This window comes from Nicotiana tabacum, chromosome 4, assembly GCF_000715075.1.
Source record: "Nicotiana tabacum cultivar K326 chromosome 4, ASM71507v2, whole genome shotgun sequence".
NCBI lineage: Eukaryota > Viridiplantae > Streptophyta > Magnoliopsida > Solanales > Solanaceae > Nicotiana > Nicotiana tabacum.
The window spans coordinates 116,031,884-116,051,943 of NC_134083.1; the positions used below are offsets into that span (position 1 = coordinate 116,031,884).

The 20,060-nt window shown below is 39.6% G+C and overlaps 1 pseudogene; it reads left to right on the top strand.

Moving 5' to 3' along the window:
• The first annotated feature begins 17,661 nt into the window (after positions 1-17,661).
• On the top strand, positions 17,662-19,487 carry LOC107830095 (3-ketoacyl-CoA synthase 4-like; annotated as a pseudogene).
• Positions 19,488-20,060: the final 573 nt, after the last annotated feature.

Consider the following 20,060-nt stretch of genomic DNA (forward strand, 5'->3'; position numbering starts at 1 on the left):
TCGGGTCTGATCGCCACCTAATCGGCCTTCTTCTCTAGGGCAGCCCCTAGTAGACTGAGCCTCACCCGAGCTGGCTGAGTTGGTGGTGTAACTACAGGTGCTGGTGCCATAGGCCGAGAACTCTGCTATGGAGCCCCACTCAACAACCTAGGGCAATACCTCTTGATATGACCAAACTCTCCGCATTCAAATCAACCCCTCTTCTGATGGAACTGCTGCTCTTGATAACCCGAGGAACTACCTATAGAAACCTGAGCAAATGAGGCATGGTGAGAACTCTGCGCTGGTAGTGCAGTGAATGAAGACTGGCCTGAATGAGCACTGTAAGAACCGTGGCTAGCCGATGCACCATGAAGAGCTGGACGAGTCATCTGAGCGGGCCTATAAGAACGACCCCTATTGTGGTAGGACTGCCCCTAGAAGGTACACCACTGAACCCGCCCAAACCTCGAGCCTCTTGGCCTCCCTCTCACCACGCTCCTGGCTACGGACCATCTCTATCTGCTGAGCAATGTCAACCACCTCATCAATAGTGAAATCAGATACCCTCTCTCTAGTCATAAGCTGTCGCAACTGATACGTGAGGCCATTAATGAACCTCATGATCCTCTCCCTATCAGTGGGAACCAACCAAACTGCGTGATGAGGCAACTCAAAAAACCTCATCTCGTACTGGGTCACAGACATGCCATCCTGCCGAAGCTGCTCAAACTATCGGCGCAGCTGTTCCCTGTGAGACTGCGGCATGAACTTCTCCAAGAAGAGATCGAAAAACTCCCGCCATATAAGTGGTGCTGCACCGACCATCCTGCGGCTCTCATAGGCCTCCCACCATCTGAAGGCAGCCCCAAAAAATTGAAATGTAGTGAATGAGACCCCACTGGTCTCCAGAATACCTGTTGTACGAAGCATCCAATGGCACTTGTCCAAGAAGCCCTGGCATCCTCCGACTCAGCACTGCTAAATGATGGAGGCCGAAACCTCCCAAATCTCTAAAGTCTCCTATGCTCATCATCATCCATAGTTGGGACCATCGGGGCCTGAGTAGCTCTAACCGGCTGGGCGGGTAGTACCTCCGATGTCTGAAGCCCATGCATTGCCTGCTCTGGAGTACGGGCAGCGGGGGTATGAGTACCTCCCCCGGCCTGAGAAGTGGCTGGTGCGTCCTGAGCCGAAACCACCTGAGCAAGACCAGTGTAAACTGTCAATATTTGGGCAACCGCCTTATGAAGGTCTGGAATCACAATGGGCACAGTTGGTGCATGAGCTGGCCCTACCCGCTCAACTACATCTGGAGCCTGCTCTTGAGCTAGATTAACTGGTGGATCTGCAAGTGCTGCTCTAGCTATTGTACGAGCTTCACCTCTACCCCTACTGCGGCGCCTACCGTGACCTCGACCTCTCGTGGCCCTAGATGGTGGTACTGGTGGTTGTCCATCATGTCCAGTAGCACGTATCCTCACCATCTATGAGAGAATAGAATACAAAAATTTAGTTACTGGAAACAACAAATCCTCATGACAAGAATACAAAAATGTGAAATTTCCTATGGGTTCGGCAACCTCTCGAAGATAAGTACAGATGTCTCCGTACCGATCCGCAAGACTCTACTAAACCTGCTCATGACTCGTGAGACCTATGTAACCTAGGATCTAATACAAACTTGTCACTACCCAAAATCCAAACTTGCCGTAATGGCGCCTATCGTGGTAATAGGGAACCCAACATTTAAAAATATTTCCAACACTTTTAACAGAAAGCGAATTAAAGCAGTTTAAACAATAAAAGTTTTCATAAACGGGATAGAAACCCAAAATATAATGCGGAAATTCCCAACATCGGGGTGTCACTGATTACATGAGCATCTATACATCACAAGTCCGGAAAATACTGTCTATAATAATCTGAAACTAAATACAATAAGTGGAAAGATAGGGAAGGAGAAACAAGGTCTGCGAAATGCCAAGCAACTACCTCGATAGTATCCGAGAATACGAACTCCACAACTCAGCAACAACCGTGACCGGAAACACCTGGGTCTGCACACAAGGTGCATGATGAAGCGTGAGTACAATCAACTCAGTAAATAACAATACTAAATAAAGAACTGAAAGTAGTGACGAGCTTCACAATTATAGTTCAATTACAGTGATTTCAACATAGGAAAGTAGGCATGCTCTCACGTTCGATAAATTAGATCAAACAGATACTCCATGACAAGTTTAAGTGAAATAGAGTGTAATATCTTTCAGAAATTTCAAGAAAATGATACATGGTAGTTAAGTGCAATAATAATGAAATCAAATGCATCCTTTCAGGGCCACAGTCACTCCGCCCTCCCATTCACTCAACACTCGGCACTTGCACTTAGTAGGTACCTGCGTTCACTGAGGGTGTGTGCAGACTCCGGAGGGGCTCCTTTAATCCAAGCGCTATAATCCACACGGATAACTCACGTGCTGCATGGACAACTCATGTGCTATAGTATAATATCTAGATCCGCATGGACAACTCACGTGCTACAGTATTACTATCTCACAATCAGGCCCTCGGCCTCACTCTCTCCAGTCTCTCGGGCTCTGAGTAGTCATAAAAGTCGGCCCCAACAGAATGATATAATGTATCAGCAAGGAATATTAGAGACTGAGATATAATAAACAAGTAAAACTGTGACTGAGTACAAAACATCAATTTAGCAGATAATTCAACATGCACACGACCTCTGTGGGTCCCTACAGTGCCAACACATAGTTTAAACATGATTTGTGGTTCAATTTCTCTACCACATGGAGAATGTACAGATAACAACAGATTATACAACTACACGGTTCCATGGAATTTGACCAAGTCACAATTCCTACGGTGCACGCCCACACGCCCGTCACCTAGCATGTGCGTCACCTCAAAACAAAATACATGACACGTAATACGAGGTTTCGTACCCTTCGAACATAATTTAGAACTGTTACTTACCTCAATACGAGCAAATCTCTACTCCAACACACCCTTGCCTCGCGTAACGACCTCTGAATGCCTCAAATCTAGCCATAAACAATGCGATAAAATCAATACGGGCTAAAGGAATCAACTCAAAAAAAATGCTAAGTTATTAATCAAAATTAAAAATCAGCTCAAAAGCTGGGTGCATGTCTCAAAATTTGATAAAAGACACAAAACCCGAAAGCCCACTCAACCACGAGTCTATCCATACCAAATTTATCAAAATCCGACACAAAATCGTCAGCTAAATCCCCAGATCAAACCCTCCAAATCCCTAGCCTCAAAATCCCAATTTACACTTTAAATACACAGCAATGAGGTGGGAAAATCAATAGGGAAGCAATATTATTGATCAAGAATGAGCACAAGGGACTTACATCAAGAATCCCCTCGAAAACCCTCTCAAAAATTGCTTAACCGTGCTTGAAGTGATTGAAATGAAGCCAAAATCACGAACCTTGTTTTAATAATCTGCCCAGGCTTTTTTGCACCTGCGACCCAATATCCGCACCTGCGAAACTGCTTCTGCGGTACATCCTCGTTTCTACGGAAATCACTTATGTCCCCCAGGCCCGCATCTGTGCTCTAGCTTCCGCACCTGCGGAGCCGCTTCTGCGGCCTTCCATCCGCTTCTGCGAAAACAGGCCTCTCCCTCAACTCTGCATCTGTGGAGCCTCGCTTGCACCAGGCCAGCCCAGCTCCGTTTCTTCGTAAAGCCAGCCGCATCTGCAGCCAACCCTTCGCAGGTGCGATCACACCAGAAGAGCTCCAGCTTCAGCAATGCACTAAGTCCCATTTTCGATCCGTTAACCAACCCGAGGCCCCCAAGACCTCAACCAAACATACCAACGAGCCCCAAAATATCATACAAACTCAGTTGAGCCCTAAAATCACCTCAAACAACGTCAAAAACACGAATCACACATAGATTCAAGCCTAATGAATTTTGAACTTCCAATTTCTACAAACGATGCCGAAACCTATCAAAACCCGTCTGATTGTCCCCAAATTTTGCACACAAGTCAAATTTGACATTACGGACCTACTCCAACTTCCAGAATCGGAATCCAACCCCGATATCAAAATGTCCACTCCCAGTCAAACTTTCCAAAAATTATGACTTTCGCCATTTCAAGCCTAATTCTACTACGGACCTCCAAGCCACAATCTAGACACGTTCCTAAGTCGAAAATCACCTAACTGAGCTAAGGAACCATCAAAACTCCCTTGTGGAGTCGTTTACTCAAAGATCAACATCCGGTCAATCATTTCAACTTAAGCTTTCAACCTTGAGACTAAGTGTCTCATTTCATTCTCAAATCTCACCAGACCCGAACCGACTACCCCGGCAAGTCACATAGCAGCTATAAAGTATAAAATGAGTAGTAAATGGGGGAACGGGGCTACAACTCTCAAAAAGACCGGCCAGAATGTTACACAACACCACGTGCCCCTTCTCGCCCTCTAACCAAGCCCTGACCTCTCATGTCTCTAGCATGGGGCACGAGTGTCTGATCATCGGATCTAGCAGTGCGTGTCCTCACCATCTGTGAGAGAGTAGAAAGACAAAACTCAGAGTTCAAAATCAACAAATTCGCACCATAATGAATCAAAGAAGTAGAATTTTCCTAACAGTTCCGTAGCCTCATGAATATAAGTATTGACGTCTTCGTACCGATTCACAAGACTCTACTAAACTTGCTTATGACTCGTTACACCTATGAACCTAGAGCTCTAATACCAACTTGTCACGACCCAAAATCCCACCTAAGGTAGTCGTGCTAGAACCTAGTCGCTAAGACTAGGTAAGCCTAACATTCATGAATAACTTAATCTCTAGATAATAAGATAATTCGGTAAAACTCATAATAACTCCAAAACAGAACTTCTGAAACAAGATTCCCAAAACCGGTGGAACAGAGTCATAAGCTCTACAAAGATAGTCTAAAAACCTTTAATACAACACTGTTTGAGTAGAAGATAAACAACAGTAAAAGTAATGACTGAAGGTGACTCCGAGGCCTGCAAGCTCCAAGTAGGTATACCTTGAAGTCTCCGAAATGTATGGTAAAATCACTAATGCCTAGCCTGATCTGAAGTACATAGATCTACACAAAAATGTGTAGAAGCATAGTATGAGTACACCACAATGGTACCCAGTAAGTATCAAGACTAATCTCGGTAGAGTAGTGACGAGGTCAGGTCAAGACACCTACTAGGATAAGAGAAACTAAACAAGGTATAGCATAAACAAATAATGGAAGACGAGGTAATAAATGTCTATAAGGCAGTTCAATAATGTAAGCTAACACGGAATTTAAAGCAATAAAGGTAACAAGGAGTGATCACATGAAAGAATTGCATGTAATCAATACGGACAAATACAAGTAAGGCAAATAAAGAGATAACAAAACTGTTGAACCAATAAGCCTCTTTAACATAGAAAAAACATAAAGAATCACAACCGTGGTACCGCCTCATATCAACATTTCTCAATTCAAAATCACAACCTTTTCTTATACGGCCGCGTGAGCCTTACATTAAGATATTTTTTGAAAATATTTTTTCCGAAATAGCTACACGCACTTTATCCCCTTTGTGGCTTCAAGTAATTTCCTTACTAGCAACATGCACATAAATTCCCACCTTATGTCACCACATGCACATTAACCCTTATTCTTATACCGGCACATGCACATCAATATCACAACACAATAACAACTCGCACCACAAGTGCCCATAAGCCACAACTTGCCAAAATAAACAATACCAAAGTTACCACAACGTATAGCCCACGGCTCAATCACAATGTGAACAAGAATCCCATAATAACAAAATGAATGAGAATTTCTCAACAAGGAAGGATATCTCAAGGACTAGCAACTTCAAATAAGAATAACTTGACAATAAACGAGGTAACACGACAATAAGAGAGTTAACAAAGGCAATTAAGGCATACAAGAGCATATTTGACAATAAGGGATAGAGCGTGTGATAACAACCTCAAGTAAGCATGTAAAAAGCAATTTAATAATGAAAGATATAACATGATATTACAATTTCTAATTAAATGCATGAACGAGTCTAAGAGTCTAAAATGGTCAAAATACCACATATAAACCCGTGTACACACTTATCACCTCATGTACACATCTTTCACACAATCCAAACAACACAAAATCAACCCAAGTCCTAAGGGATAGTTTCCCACACAAAGTTAGACAAGATACTTACCTCAAACAAGCTAAATCAACACCCTAGTAAGCCTTTTCCGCGACAGTCCAACTCCGGATGGCTCTGATCTAGCAAGAAAAACTTAATACCATAAATACAAACCATAGGAAATAATTATGGATAATAAAGTTGCAATCTTTAAACAAATTAAAAATTCAACTCAAAAAGTCAATCCCAGGACCGCACCTCCGAACCCGAACAAACTTAGAAAATACGAACACCCATTCCGATACGAGTCCAACCATACAAAAGTTATCCAATTCTGACCTCAAATCGACCTTCAAATCCTCAATTTATAGTTTAGGAAACTTTTCACAAAATCCCCAATTTCTCCAAGACGAATGCCCTCTTTTTATAACACTGCCCAGCACTTCGGAACTGGGCCTCGAACAGGGCCTCGATCGCGACATCAAACATGTGCCTTCGATCAGGGCATCGAGGGTTGGGCCTCGATCCTAGCCCTCGAGCCATACCTTCGATCATGCTATCGAGCCTTACCTTCGATCGCGACTTCGATCACAGGCTCGAGTCTGGACCTCGGTCATGGCCTCGATCAGGGTATCGAGGTTTGGCCTTCGATCATAGCCTCAATCATTGCATCGAGCTTGAGCCTTCGAGCCTTACCCTCGATCATGCCCTCGAGCCTTGCCTTCGATCGAGGCTTCGATACTGAGCCTCGTCCCTGACTTCGACTCAGGCCTTGATCGTGGGCTCGATATCTGGGGCTCGACCTGAGGCTCGATATCTGGGGCTCGATCTGAGGCTCGATATTTGGGGCTCGATCTGAGGCTCGATATCTGGGGCTCGATCTGAGGCTCGGTCACATCCCAGAAAATGCAGCAGAAGAGAAAATTGCAGCAGCTTTTTAAGTCCAACTTTTGATCCGTTAACCATCCGAAACTCACCCGAGACCCTCGGGACCTCAACCAAATATACCAACAAGTCCTAAAACATCATACGAACTTAGTCGAACCTCTAAATCACATCAAACAACGCTAAAACCATGAATCATACCCCAATTCAAGCTTAATAAAACTAAGAGTTTTCAACTTCTACATTCAATGTCGGAACCTATCAAATCAACTCCGATTGACCTCAAATTTTACACACAAGTCATAAATTACATAACGGAGCTATGAAAATTTTCAGAACTGGATTCCGACTCCGGTATCAAAAAGTCAACTCCCCGGTCAAACTTTCAAACTTTAAATTCCTATTTTAGCCATTTCAAGCCTAATTTCACTACGGACTTCCAAACACAATTCCGATCACGCTCCTAAGTCCAAAATCACCATACGGAGCTGTTGGAATCATCAAAATTCTATTCCGGGGTCGTTTTCTCAAAATATTGACCAAAGTCAAACTTAGAACTTTAAGGCCAACTTAAGGAACCAAATGTTCCGGTTACACTCCAAACACTTCCAAATCCCAAACCAACCATCCCCGCAAGTCATAAATCATTACAAGCACCTACAGAAAGTTTTATTTTAGGGAACGGGGTTCTAAAATTTAAAATGACCGGTTGGGTCATTACATTTTCAATTGGCACGATGTGCATATTACTTGTGATTCAGAACTGAGGACGAGATCCTCACATTTTTATATAAATTGATATGTTTAAACCGGGCTACGAGCTGCGGTGGAAGTTATATAAGGACGAGATCCTTGTGAGGAAAATTCTTGTGTTTAAGTTCTCCCTTGTGAAATTAAATTTGTACTATAGTACTAATAGGGAGTCATGCCTGTTAGGCTTATTTGAAAATTCTTATATGAAATTCTCTGTGCATAGTTGTCAAATTCGTGTTGTAATTATTAATTTTTAACCTACGAGGTAGGTGCCCGCCTAGGTGGAATTAAATGTGACTTGTTAATTCGGGTAAATAATTATGAGGTCTTCATGTCTCGTATCTCGTTATCAGCATTGTGAAAGTTTAAAACGAGATTCTTGTTAACATGAAGTTAATTGACGATTTTGTAATTGATTATGAACAACTATTAAGACCAGATTGAACCAGAAGGGTGCTCCGTTCATATGGGCCGAGGAATGCGAGGAGAGCTTCCAAAAGCTCAAGACAGCTTTGACTACAACCCAAATGTTGGTATTACCTACAGGTTCAGGGTCTTATATTGTGTATAGTAATGCGTCGCGTATTGACCTCGGCGCAGTGTTGATGCAAGACGGTAGGGTGATTGCCTACGCATCCAGACAGTTAAAGGTGCATGAGAAAAATTATCCTGTACAGAACTCTGAGTTAGCAGCTATTGTTCATGCTTTAAATATTTGGCGGCATTAATTGTACGGTGTCCATTGCGAGGTCTACACCGATCACCGAAGTCTACAACATCTGTTTAAACAGAAGGATCTTAATTTGCGACATCAGAGATAGTTGGAGTTGCTTAAGGATTATGATATCACCATTCTCTATCATCTTGGGAAGGCCAATGTAGTGACCGATGCCTTGAGTCGCAAGCCGGAGAGTTTAGGCAGCTTAGCATATTTACCGGTAGCAGAGAGGCCTTTGGCCAACCAGTTTGTCAGATTGGATGTTTTCGAGCCGAGTCGAGTTTTGGCTTGTGTGGTTTCTCAATCTTCTCTTTATGGCCGTATCAGGGAATGTCAGTATGATGACCCCCATCTGCTTGTTCTTAAGGACACAGTTCAGCACGGCGATGCCAAGGAAGTCACTATTGGAGATGAAGATGTATTATGGATGCAGGGCAGGCTATGTGTGCCAAATGTAGATAGTTTGCGTGACTTGATTTTCCAGGAGGCTCACAGTTCGCGGTACTCCATTCATCTTGGTGCTGCAAAGATGTATCAAGACTTGAGACAGCACTATTAGTGGAGGCGGATGAAGAAAGACATAGTGGAATATGTAGCTCAGTGCCTAAATTGTTAGCAGGTGAAATATGAGCATCAACGACCGGGTGGATTGCTTCAGAAGTTGGAAATTCCAGAATGGAAATAGGAGTGAATCATTATGGATTTCATTGTTTGGCTCCCACGGACTCGGAGGAAGTTCGATGCAGTTTGGGTGATTGTGGATAGATTGACCAAGTCAGCTCATTTCATTCCTGTGATTACTACTTACTCTTCAGAGCAGCTGGCTCATGTATATATTCGCGAGATTGTCAGACTTCACGGTGTACCAGTATCTATCATCTCTGATCGGGGTACATATTTTACCTCACGGTTTTGGAGGGCTGTACATCGAGAGTTGGGTACTCGTGTGGAGTTGAGTACAACATTTCACCCTCAGACAGACGGGCAATCCGAACGCACTATTCAGATACTGGAGGATATGCTTCGTGCGTGTGTGATAGATTTTGGGGGTGCTTGGGATCAGTTCTTACCACTTGCGGAGTTTGCTTACAATAATAGTTACCAGCCAAGCATTCAGATGGCTCCGTATGAGGCCTTGTATGGTAGGCGGTGCCGGTCTCCAGTGGGTTGGTTCGAACCAGGCCAGGCTAGACTTTTGGGTACACACTTGGTTCAGGATGCCTTGGAAAAGGTTAAGTTGATTCAGGATCGACTTTGTACAGCCCAATCTAGACAGAAGTGTTATGCGAATCGGAAGGTTCGTGATGTTGCATTCATGGTTGGTGAGCGGGTATTGCTCCGGGTTTCGCCTATGAAGGGTGTGATGAGGTTCGGGAAAAAGGGCAAGTTGAGCCCTAGGTATATTGGGCCTTTTGAGATTCTTGAGAGAGTTGGAGAGGTAGCTTACAGACTTGCACTACCACCTAGTCTTTCTGCGGTTCATCCGATATTCCATGTTTCTATGCTTCGGAAATATCACGATGATCTGTCTCATGTGTTAGACTTCAGTTCGGTTCAGTTGGACAAGGATCTATCTTATGTTGAGGAACCAGTGGCTATTTTAGAGAGGCAGGTTCGAAAGCTGAGGTCAAAGGACATTGCTTCCGTGAAGGTTCAGTGGAGGGGTCATCCGGAAGAGTTGGGAGGCCGAGCATGATATACGCAGCTGTTATCCACACTTATTCACCAGCTCAGGTACTTTTTCTAACTCCGTTCGAGGACGAACGTTTGTTTTAGAGGTGGAGAATGTGATGACCCAAAATGTCATCTTTAAATTTAATGATTAATTATGTGATATAAGCACTATTTACCATTACTCGACTTGCGTGTGCAGTCCGTAAAAAATTTTCGAAAAGTTTTCAAGTGAAAAATGGATTAAAATGTGATTTAGATGTTTAAAACATAACTAAGTTGACTTTGGTCAACATTTTGAGCAAACGGACTCGGATCAGTGTTTTGACAGTTCCGGTAGGTCCGTATCATGAATTGGGACTTGGGCGTATGCCCGGAATCAAATTCCGAGGTCCCTAGCCCGAGATATGGAATTTTGATGAAAAATTTAAAGTTTAAGTTCAAATAGTGACTGGATGTCGAATTATGTACAAATAACCCCGGAATAGAATTTTAATGATTCCAACAGCTCCGTATGATGATTTTGGACTTAGGGGCGCGATCGGAATTTTATTTGGAAGTCCGTAGTGGAATTAAGCTTGAAATGCCGAAAGTTGAATTTTTGGAAAGTTTGACCGAGGGGTTGACTTTTTGATATTGGGGTCGAAATCCGATTCTGAAAATTTTCATAGCTCCGTTATGTCATTTATGACTTGCGTACAAAATTTGAGGTCAATCGGACTTGATTTGATAGGTTCCAGTATTGTTTGTAGAAATTGAAAGTTTCAAAGTTCATTAGGCTTGAATCTATGTGTGATTTGTGATTTTAGCGTTGTTTGATGTGATTTGAGATTTCAAATAAGTTCGTATGATGTTTTAAGACTTGTTGGTGTATTGGGTTGAGGTCCGAGGGCATCTGGTGGGTTTCGGATGGTTAACGGATAAAAAATGGGACTTAAACAGCTGCTGCAAAAGCTGCTACAAATTTTCTTCTGCTGTGCAATCGAGCCCCCAAAAATCGAGCCGAGGATCGAAGGCAGGCTCGAGATCCATGATCGAAGGCAAACTCGAAGGCCAGTGATCGAAGGCCACTTATCGAAGGCCCACGATCGAGGGCTATGACCAAGGCCAGTGATTGAAGGCCATAAAGATCGAAGCCATGATCGATAGCCAGGATTGATGGCTGTGATCGAGCCCCAGGGTCTAGGGCCATGATCGAAGCTATGATCTAAGGCCATGACCGAGGTCCATGATCGGACTCCCCTTAATCGGACTCCCCATGATCAGACTCTTATGATCGAGGTCCAGGATCGGACCCCATGATCGAGGTCACCCTGGACAGATCTGTAAGTTATAAAATCAGGGAGGCTACGTCCCATTCGTCATTTTTAACAACGTGGAGCTTGAGCAGAGGCGATTTTGATATATATTCAAGGAAAAATATTGGGGTAAGTGTTCTTAACTCAATCTTGGTTAGATTACCCGAATCCATCACTGTTTTAAACATTTAATTGGTGATTTAATTTGAAAAAATTTGAAAACCCTCTTGGATAGATTTGTGGATTTGAGGGTCGAATCGTTATTGGAATTTAGTCATTTTGGTATGGTTAGACTCGTGGTTGAATGAGCGTTCATATTTCGTAACTTTCGCCGGATTCCGAGATGTGGGCCCCACGGGCAAATTTTGAGCTAATTTCGGATTTTATTAAAAAATATAATATTTTCTTATGAAATTGATTACTATAATTTTTGTTGACTGTATCGAATTAATTATGACTAGATACGAGTCGATCGGAGTCGAAAAAATCGAGAAAAAGACATAATACTTGGTTAAATTAGAGCAAGTCGAGGTAACTGACTTGTCTAACTTTGTGTGTGTGCGGGGGAGGGGGATGAATTCCCCTAGGATTGATAATTGTAATGTGTGAAAAGTCATGTACACGAGGTGGTGAGTGTGTACACGGGCTAAATGTGAAAGATTATATTTTAAATTGTGTAGATCACTGTTGCGCATTAATTAAATTATTTTATTTTGTTATATTCTTCATTATTGATCTAATGTTTATATTTTTAAATTTGCTTGACCTTTTCCTACTAATTATTTTATCTGTTTAGTTGGAACTTGGTTTTATTTATTCTGTGCATTATTTGAAGGTTGATTTTCTTTAAATTAAATATTATTAATATGAAGTATTTGACATTTTTAAAACTTGATATTGAAGCAACGTATTAAAGATTTTGAAATATTATTTTCCTGAATAATTTACTCCGAAATATTTTTGTAAGATTTTCGTACTCATTGTGATGGAGCAGTGAGCTCTTTATTGTGGAAAAATACTATTATTGAATTATTTTGACATGAGCCGTGAGCTCTTTATTGTGAAAAAATATTATTGTTGAATTATTTTAACATGAGCCGTGTGCTCTTTATTGTGAAAAAATATTATTGATGATTTATTTTGGCATGAGCTGTGAGCTCTTTATTGTGGAAAAATATTGTTGTTGAATTATTTTGGCAAGTTAAATTATTTGAGCACTTGAGGTGCAAATTGTGATATATTGTGATATTGATACGTATGCGATGGTATAAAGTCTGGGTATTGAAACGCATGCGGTGAGATAAGAGTGGCTTGATACGCGTGGCTAGTAGGAGGAACTACTAGAAGTCATGCGGTGTGATAAGGATGGCTAAAATACGGGATGCTATTTCGGAAAAAATATTTTCTTTCAAATAAATTGTGAAGGCTCCCGCGGTGAGATAAAAAAATGAGATATTGTGAAATTATTTATAATTTGTGACTACGAGGCGGTACCTCGGTAGTACCCTTGTTGATATTGATTTATGGCCATAGTTGCCTTCGATTAATTATTGTGATTTTCATAAAGTTGAAGGAAATTCTGTTTTGATTCCACGAGATATTATTTGCAATTATGTGGTGTCATTAAATGTGACATACTATTTGATTTATTTTCAATGTCATTTTATTTTACTATATTGATAAACATTTTACCATACCATTATTATATTCCAGTAGGGCCTCACCTGATCTCGTCACTACTCTACCGAGGTTAGGCTTGACACTTACTGGGTACCGCTGTGATGTACTCATACTACGCTTCTGCACATCTTTTTGTGAAGATCCAGGTACATTTTACCAGCCTAGACGTCAGTGAGTTACCTGCGCACGGAGATTTCGAGGTATATCTTCCAGCGTCCGCAGACTCCGGAGTCCCTTCTATTCTTGTTATGTTGCTTCCTTATTTTCTTTAGACTCTGTTATATAGAGACATCGAGGATAAATTCTTAGAAGCTTGTGACTTATTTCTACCGGATTTTGGGAATTGAAATTGTTTGAATTGAATAAAGTTACTAAGCTAGTCACCTCACCTCTCTTTCTTACCCGCCCTTATTAGTAGTAGGCAACCTTTCTTTCTCGCCTTTCTTCCAGCTTTTTCCAGATAAAGGTCTAATAGAGTTGCGCTTTCTTAGTACATTGCCTTTCATTACCAATCTGTCGTTTTACAGCACGAAGTTACCTGATGTTCGCTACTACTAATAAGGGCGGAGAGATGTTAACCTTTCGCTATTAGTAAGCACTCCCCTAGTTTTGACCTAATGAGCTTTCTTTACGTTGAGTTAATTAACCCGGCGGGTTCGCCTAGATGCCTAGTAAAGAACGAGCTGGTGGGAAAGAGCTGGAGATCATGAAAAGCATTTCCACACAAGGAGGCAGGCGACCGGGAAGCTTTGCTTCTAGAATGCCGACTACATGGGAACAGATGTTATATAGGTTGATTCTAATTCTTGCTGCCCGCTCGATTCCGAGGAATAAAGGGAGGGCTTGACCACAATTTCCCAAGTAAGAGATAGAATCTCACTAATTGGAAGGAAAAGGAGGGCTTCGATCCATTGTGATTCGGTTTCTTGGTATGGAGAGATCTCTTCGTCGGCCTTCCTACACGCATGCGTCCGCCAGAATGCCTCCTTGGTTCGGGACGAAGCCAAGCCGATACATACGATAGGCGAAGGAAAGACCCCCATTTCATAGCGCCTGGGGAACGCAAGTTTGATCGAGGATTGGAGAGGAGAGGTGGAAGAAAGGGCTCGGGATGGATTTAGGAGTCTTTGTGCGAGCCGTATGCGGTGAGAGTCGCACGTACGGTAACGAGGGGGGTTCGCGTCTATACGTGTAGTGTGGTGCTTAGGCCTACCCACCCTATTTGTTCCATGATCTATGGGTCTACTGGAGCTACCCACTTCGATCAATTAGCCAAGATTTTGACCGGATACGAAATCACTGGTGCTCGATCTAGTGGTATTTTTATGGGGATTCTATTTATCGCTGTAGGATCCCTATTCAAGATCACTGCAGTTCCTTTTCAGATGTCTATATAGTATAGTATAGTGTATATATATATATATATATTCTTTATTTAAAAGCTCTTTATTATTTACACACACAAATATTATTAAATTTATATTTTAATTTGTATAAAAGCGTTTTGCCGACCGAATTCGATCGAAAAATTCGATCGGAAATATTGAATTATAATTATTTCGGTTGGTTAATTAAATATATATAATTTTTGTCTTGGGCGGGAAACAAAAAAATTCAAACTTTCCGACCGAAATCGGTCGAAAATTCTGAAAAAGTTTAATATATAATTATTTTTGTACATTGTATACAAGTATGACCAAATATTTGACCAATTATTGGACGAAATCACCCGATTTCTAGTAGTGTTTTTTCTCTCGTCTCCTCTTTTCCTAATTCTTTAAACTCTTCGTGATTCATGAATCCTTTTTTCTTTTGGATTAGCTGCTCACCTTGAATGTGGTGATGTAAGAACCCAGAAAAGTGATTCTAAAATTAATGTGCTAAGAAATTTCGGCGGTATGTGGACATAAAGAAATTAGGTAAGCTGAAGCTCTTTTAAATGCCGTAATTTGTTAATATACAAAAGTTATTACGTATATGCAATCCAATTCCTCGAACTGCAATGAGTTTGAAGAATCCCGAGAACGTCAAGGAACTATTTCGAGAAAAAAATACATTTCATTATTCAATATTATTATAGTAAATTTTAATCAAAAAATATTTTTTGTGTGGTAATTTGACTTTTATTCGCAGATTCTCATGATAAACGAAAAAAATAATTTATATAACTAATTATATATTATACAACTTATTTATAATTTATCTACATTTTTCATACATCATATTTACCTAGTTAAAAACAACTACGGTATCATACAACTTAAATATAATTTTCATACAAATTTTGTACAAATATGCCTTTTATATGTATTTTGTATGTAGTGTCTTCTTCTTCTTCTTCTCTGAAATTATAACCAAAACTTCCTCTTGTAATACAATTTTGATATATATCAACAACTTTATCTAAATAGAAAGTATTTATAATTTAAATACAAATTTATACAACGATTCATACATTGTACAACTATTTTTTAACTTTTATTCAACAGTCATTTTAAAAAAAATATAGCTACAACAGAACACAATTTAAATACAATTTACATACAATTATAATACAACTTTAATACAACTTTTTCATCTTCGAGTTTCAATCTTAAAATTCATCCAAAATCAACTCTAATATTCACCAAACACCCCTAAAATCAAGATATAAACTCCAAAGAATATTTTCGATCGTTTGCAACAACACCCAATCAAAACAAGTAATAATTTTAGAAAAAATCGAATTCCCTTCTCTTTATAATGGACGGTAATTTTGATTCTCTCTTGGAACGCAACTTTCTCTGTTTCTCAAGTATATACTCGTTTGTGCGGAAACTTCCGAATGCAGATTAGTAGAAGAAACGGGAGCGTAGGTAATAGGCAATCAGAGCAAATAGTAAAGCGCGTAGAAACAAAGATCTCGGAACACAAAATTACGACAAACATCAATTTATTTAATCGATTTAATTTGATTTTCGGTTTGAATCGGATTTTAACAAAACTATGAACTCCTACTCCTGTCCTTCTCCTGTTCTCTTGGGTGTCACGCTTCTCGCAGCAAAGTAAATAATAATATATTTACGTTGAATATATATTTATATACTAGCATATATAAGAGATCGTTTGATTCACGTACTAGCTATATGTGCATTATAATGTATGCATTGCCCACATGGTGAATAATAATATATGGATTGATATACAGTAAATAATGATATATCAATAGTTATGAGACGATTAATCATACAAAGAGTGTGACGCTGAAATTTCTTCTCATACAAAGAGTGTTACTTGGGGGTCGTTTACTTTAAAAACATATTTATCATTGTCACATTCCATCTTTTATAAATGATAAGTATACTCCAGCCTAATTTGATAAGTATTATCTATTACTGTCAGTTTGATATTCCACTAGTTATACGTGAATTATTTTTTCTTATATAGCCAATCAAACATTTCATTGGTTACAAGAATTATTTTTTCTAATCACTTCGACCAAATCTGTAAGTACATTTTATGCGAGAGTCCATGAGAAATTATTTTTCCTCAAAAAATAGTATGGGTAAGTACTACGCACACCCCGCAAGGGTTGATTGAGTTGAAGCTTTCTTTCATGGGAGACTTGGGATTCATTTTCCTCACCAACAGCCTCTTCAGTCAGAACTCGTCGTACTGAGCTTGTCTAGTACAGTTTATATTTCCTGCATGGTTTGCGAGTTATTGAACAATAAATATGTTACTCAGAGCCCATTTGGACATAAGAATATTTTTATTTTTTTTCGAAAATTTTCACTTTTTTTCGAAATCAGCGTTTGACCATAAAATTTGTAATTTTCACTTGAATATGAATTTTGAATTTTTTCGAATATTTGAAAAATACCAAAAAGCTATTTTTCGAAATTTTCACTCATATCACTCACAAAATTTCAAAAACAATCCAAAATTAAATTCATATTCAAACACAACTCTAATTTTCAAATACCATTTTCAGTTGAAAATATTTTTCACTTTTTTTTTTTGGAATTTTACACTTCCTATGTCCAAACACCCACTGTGACAGTGGATAGCGGTTTCCGTGGGAATTTTCCCATTTCGAAATTTAACATGGACCGTACCGGCCACAGTGATATCCAATTTAACGCCTATTTAACGCCATCTACGTGGCATGGCTCTTGTTTTTTCCCATATTTTGGGCGTTGTTGTAGTTGCATCTACCTTTCCAAACACCCGACACAACGTCGATTAATTTCATAAATCCAGATCCATCCTCTTCCCGACGATTTATTTATTTATTATATATATATATATATATATATATATATATATATATATATATATATATATATATATATATATATATATATATATATATATATATATATATATATATATATATATATATATATATATATATATATATATATATATATATATATATATATATATATATATATATATATATATATATATATATATATATATATATATATATATATATATATATATAATAAAGACTTCCCGTCTCCGCCACTATCCGCAGCTAATAATGTTCAAATCAAACAAAGTACAAGTATTCTTCCTGATTTCCTACAAAGCATCAACCTCAAATATGTGAAATTAGGATACCATTATTTGATGTCTCACTTTCTGAGTCTTTGTTTGGTCCCTCTAATATCTGTCACTTTTGTTCAAGCCTCCCAAATGAACTATCAAGACTTGCAAAATCTTTATCTCCACCTAAAGTTGAACCTTGCTTGCATATCATCTTCTCTGCACTCTTTGTTTTTGGAGCAATAGTTTATATCATGACAAGGCCTAGACCCATTTGCCTTGTGGATTATTCTTGTTATCATCCTCCTGAACACCTTAAAGTTTTAAATTCAGTAAGTTCATGGGACATTCAAGACTCACTGGTGATTTTGATGAATCATCACTTGAATTCCAGAGAAAGATTTTGGAGAGGTCAGGTCTCGGAGAAGAAACTTACTTGCCTGAGGCTTTGCATGATGTTCCACCAAGACCATCTATGGCAACGGCACGTGAAGAAGCAGAGCAAGTCATGTTTGGTGCACTAGACAATTTGTTCAACAACACAAATGTCAAGCCAAAAGATATTGAAATTCTTGTGGTGAATTGCAGCCTGTTCAATCCCACTCCTTCACTTTCTGCTATGATTGTGAATAAGTACAAGTTGAGAGGGAACATTAAAAGCTTCAATCTTGGTGGGATGGGATGCAGTGCAGGAGTTATTGCCATAGATCTTGCAAAAGACATGTTACAATTTCATAGGAATACATATGCTGTTGTTGTCAGCATGGAGAACATAACACAAAACTGGTATTTTGGGAACAAGAAAGCCATGTTGATTCCGAATTGTTTGTTTCGTGTTGGAGGAGCAGCTATTCTGTTATCAAACAAGGCAGGGGACAAGAGGAGGGCAAAGTACAAGGTTGTACACGTAGTGAGGACTCATAAAGGAGCTGATGATACAGCCTTCAAATGTGTGTACCAAGAACAAGATGACAATGGGAAAACAGGGGTGTCTTTATCAAAAGATTTGATGGCAATTACTGGAAATGCCCTCAAGACAAACATCACTACATTGGGTCCACTTTACTTCCAATTAGTAAACAATTGCTTTTCTTCATGTCCCTTGTGGCAAGAAAACTTTTCCACGCCAAAATCAAGCCATATATACCAGATTTTAAGCTGGCTTTCGAACATTTCTGCATACATGCTGGTGGAAGAGCTGTGATTGACGAGTTAGAAAAGAATTTGCAACTTTCTCCTGTTCATGTTGAGGCTTCTAGGATGACTCTGCATCGGTTTGGGAACACTTCATCCAGTTCAATATGGTATGAATTGGCTTATATTGAGGCAAAAGGAAGAATCAGAAGGGGTCACAGAATTTGGCAAATAGCATTTGGGAGTGGATTCAAGTGTAACAGTGCAGTGTGGCAAGCACTTACCAATGTGAAACCATCTCCTAATAGTCCTTGGGAAGACTGCATCCACCGATACCCCGTGGAATTAGACTACTAATTTCACTTGGAAAATACAACACGATAGAAAAGTTTGTTATGATATTTTAAATCAACCGCGACTACCATATATCTGATGTCCAATTTGGTTCTTTTTTCACGCGTTGGACGGATTTTCAGCAGTCAGTTTCCTCGGTAAGCATGATTACCGAATATGCAGTGCTAGATTTCCGAGATCCATACTGTTTGTGTGTAATTATATTTTTCTCAAAGGATTGTGGTATGTCCAGCTTATTTTTCTTCTTTGTTGGCTTTCTTTGTTCTCCTGAATAGTTGTAGTAGTACAACTTTCTGTCATGTAATATAATTTGTACAATAGTGACATTTAACTGTTTGTGTGGGAATTGGTTTAGCTAATTAACATTACAAGGCTACTTAAGAAACATAATTGATTATAGGGATGGGCGTGCGGGCATTTGGACATGATATGAAAATTTTGATTTGGATTTTGGGTTTTCGAATTGAAGAAATTACAATCCAGTTAAGCTCGGATTTGATCGGATATTTTAAGTTCGGTTTTAGATTAATAGGTTTGGATATTTCGGATTTACAATTTTGAGCCTATAAATTGAGTTTCTTCCTCTTACAAAAATGAACATCCAAATGAAGTATTTGTTGAATTTTTAGTTGAGGTATGAATGAAAAATGGAGGGAAATAAAATATTTGAAGATTTCTTTTACAAAGGAACTTTGTCCTTCATTGGAAAGGAAAAGAAAGATTATTGTACTTATATATAGAAGCACTTCTTCTAGCTTTTAAAGAGTTTAGAAAAAGGCAGCATCACATTGTCGTCGTCATTGTTTGCTCGTGTCACGACCCATTATCACCAACTTGTCGTAATGCCGCCTAACACAATTGCTAGGCAAGCC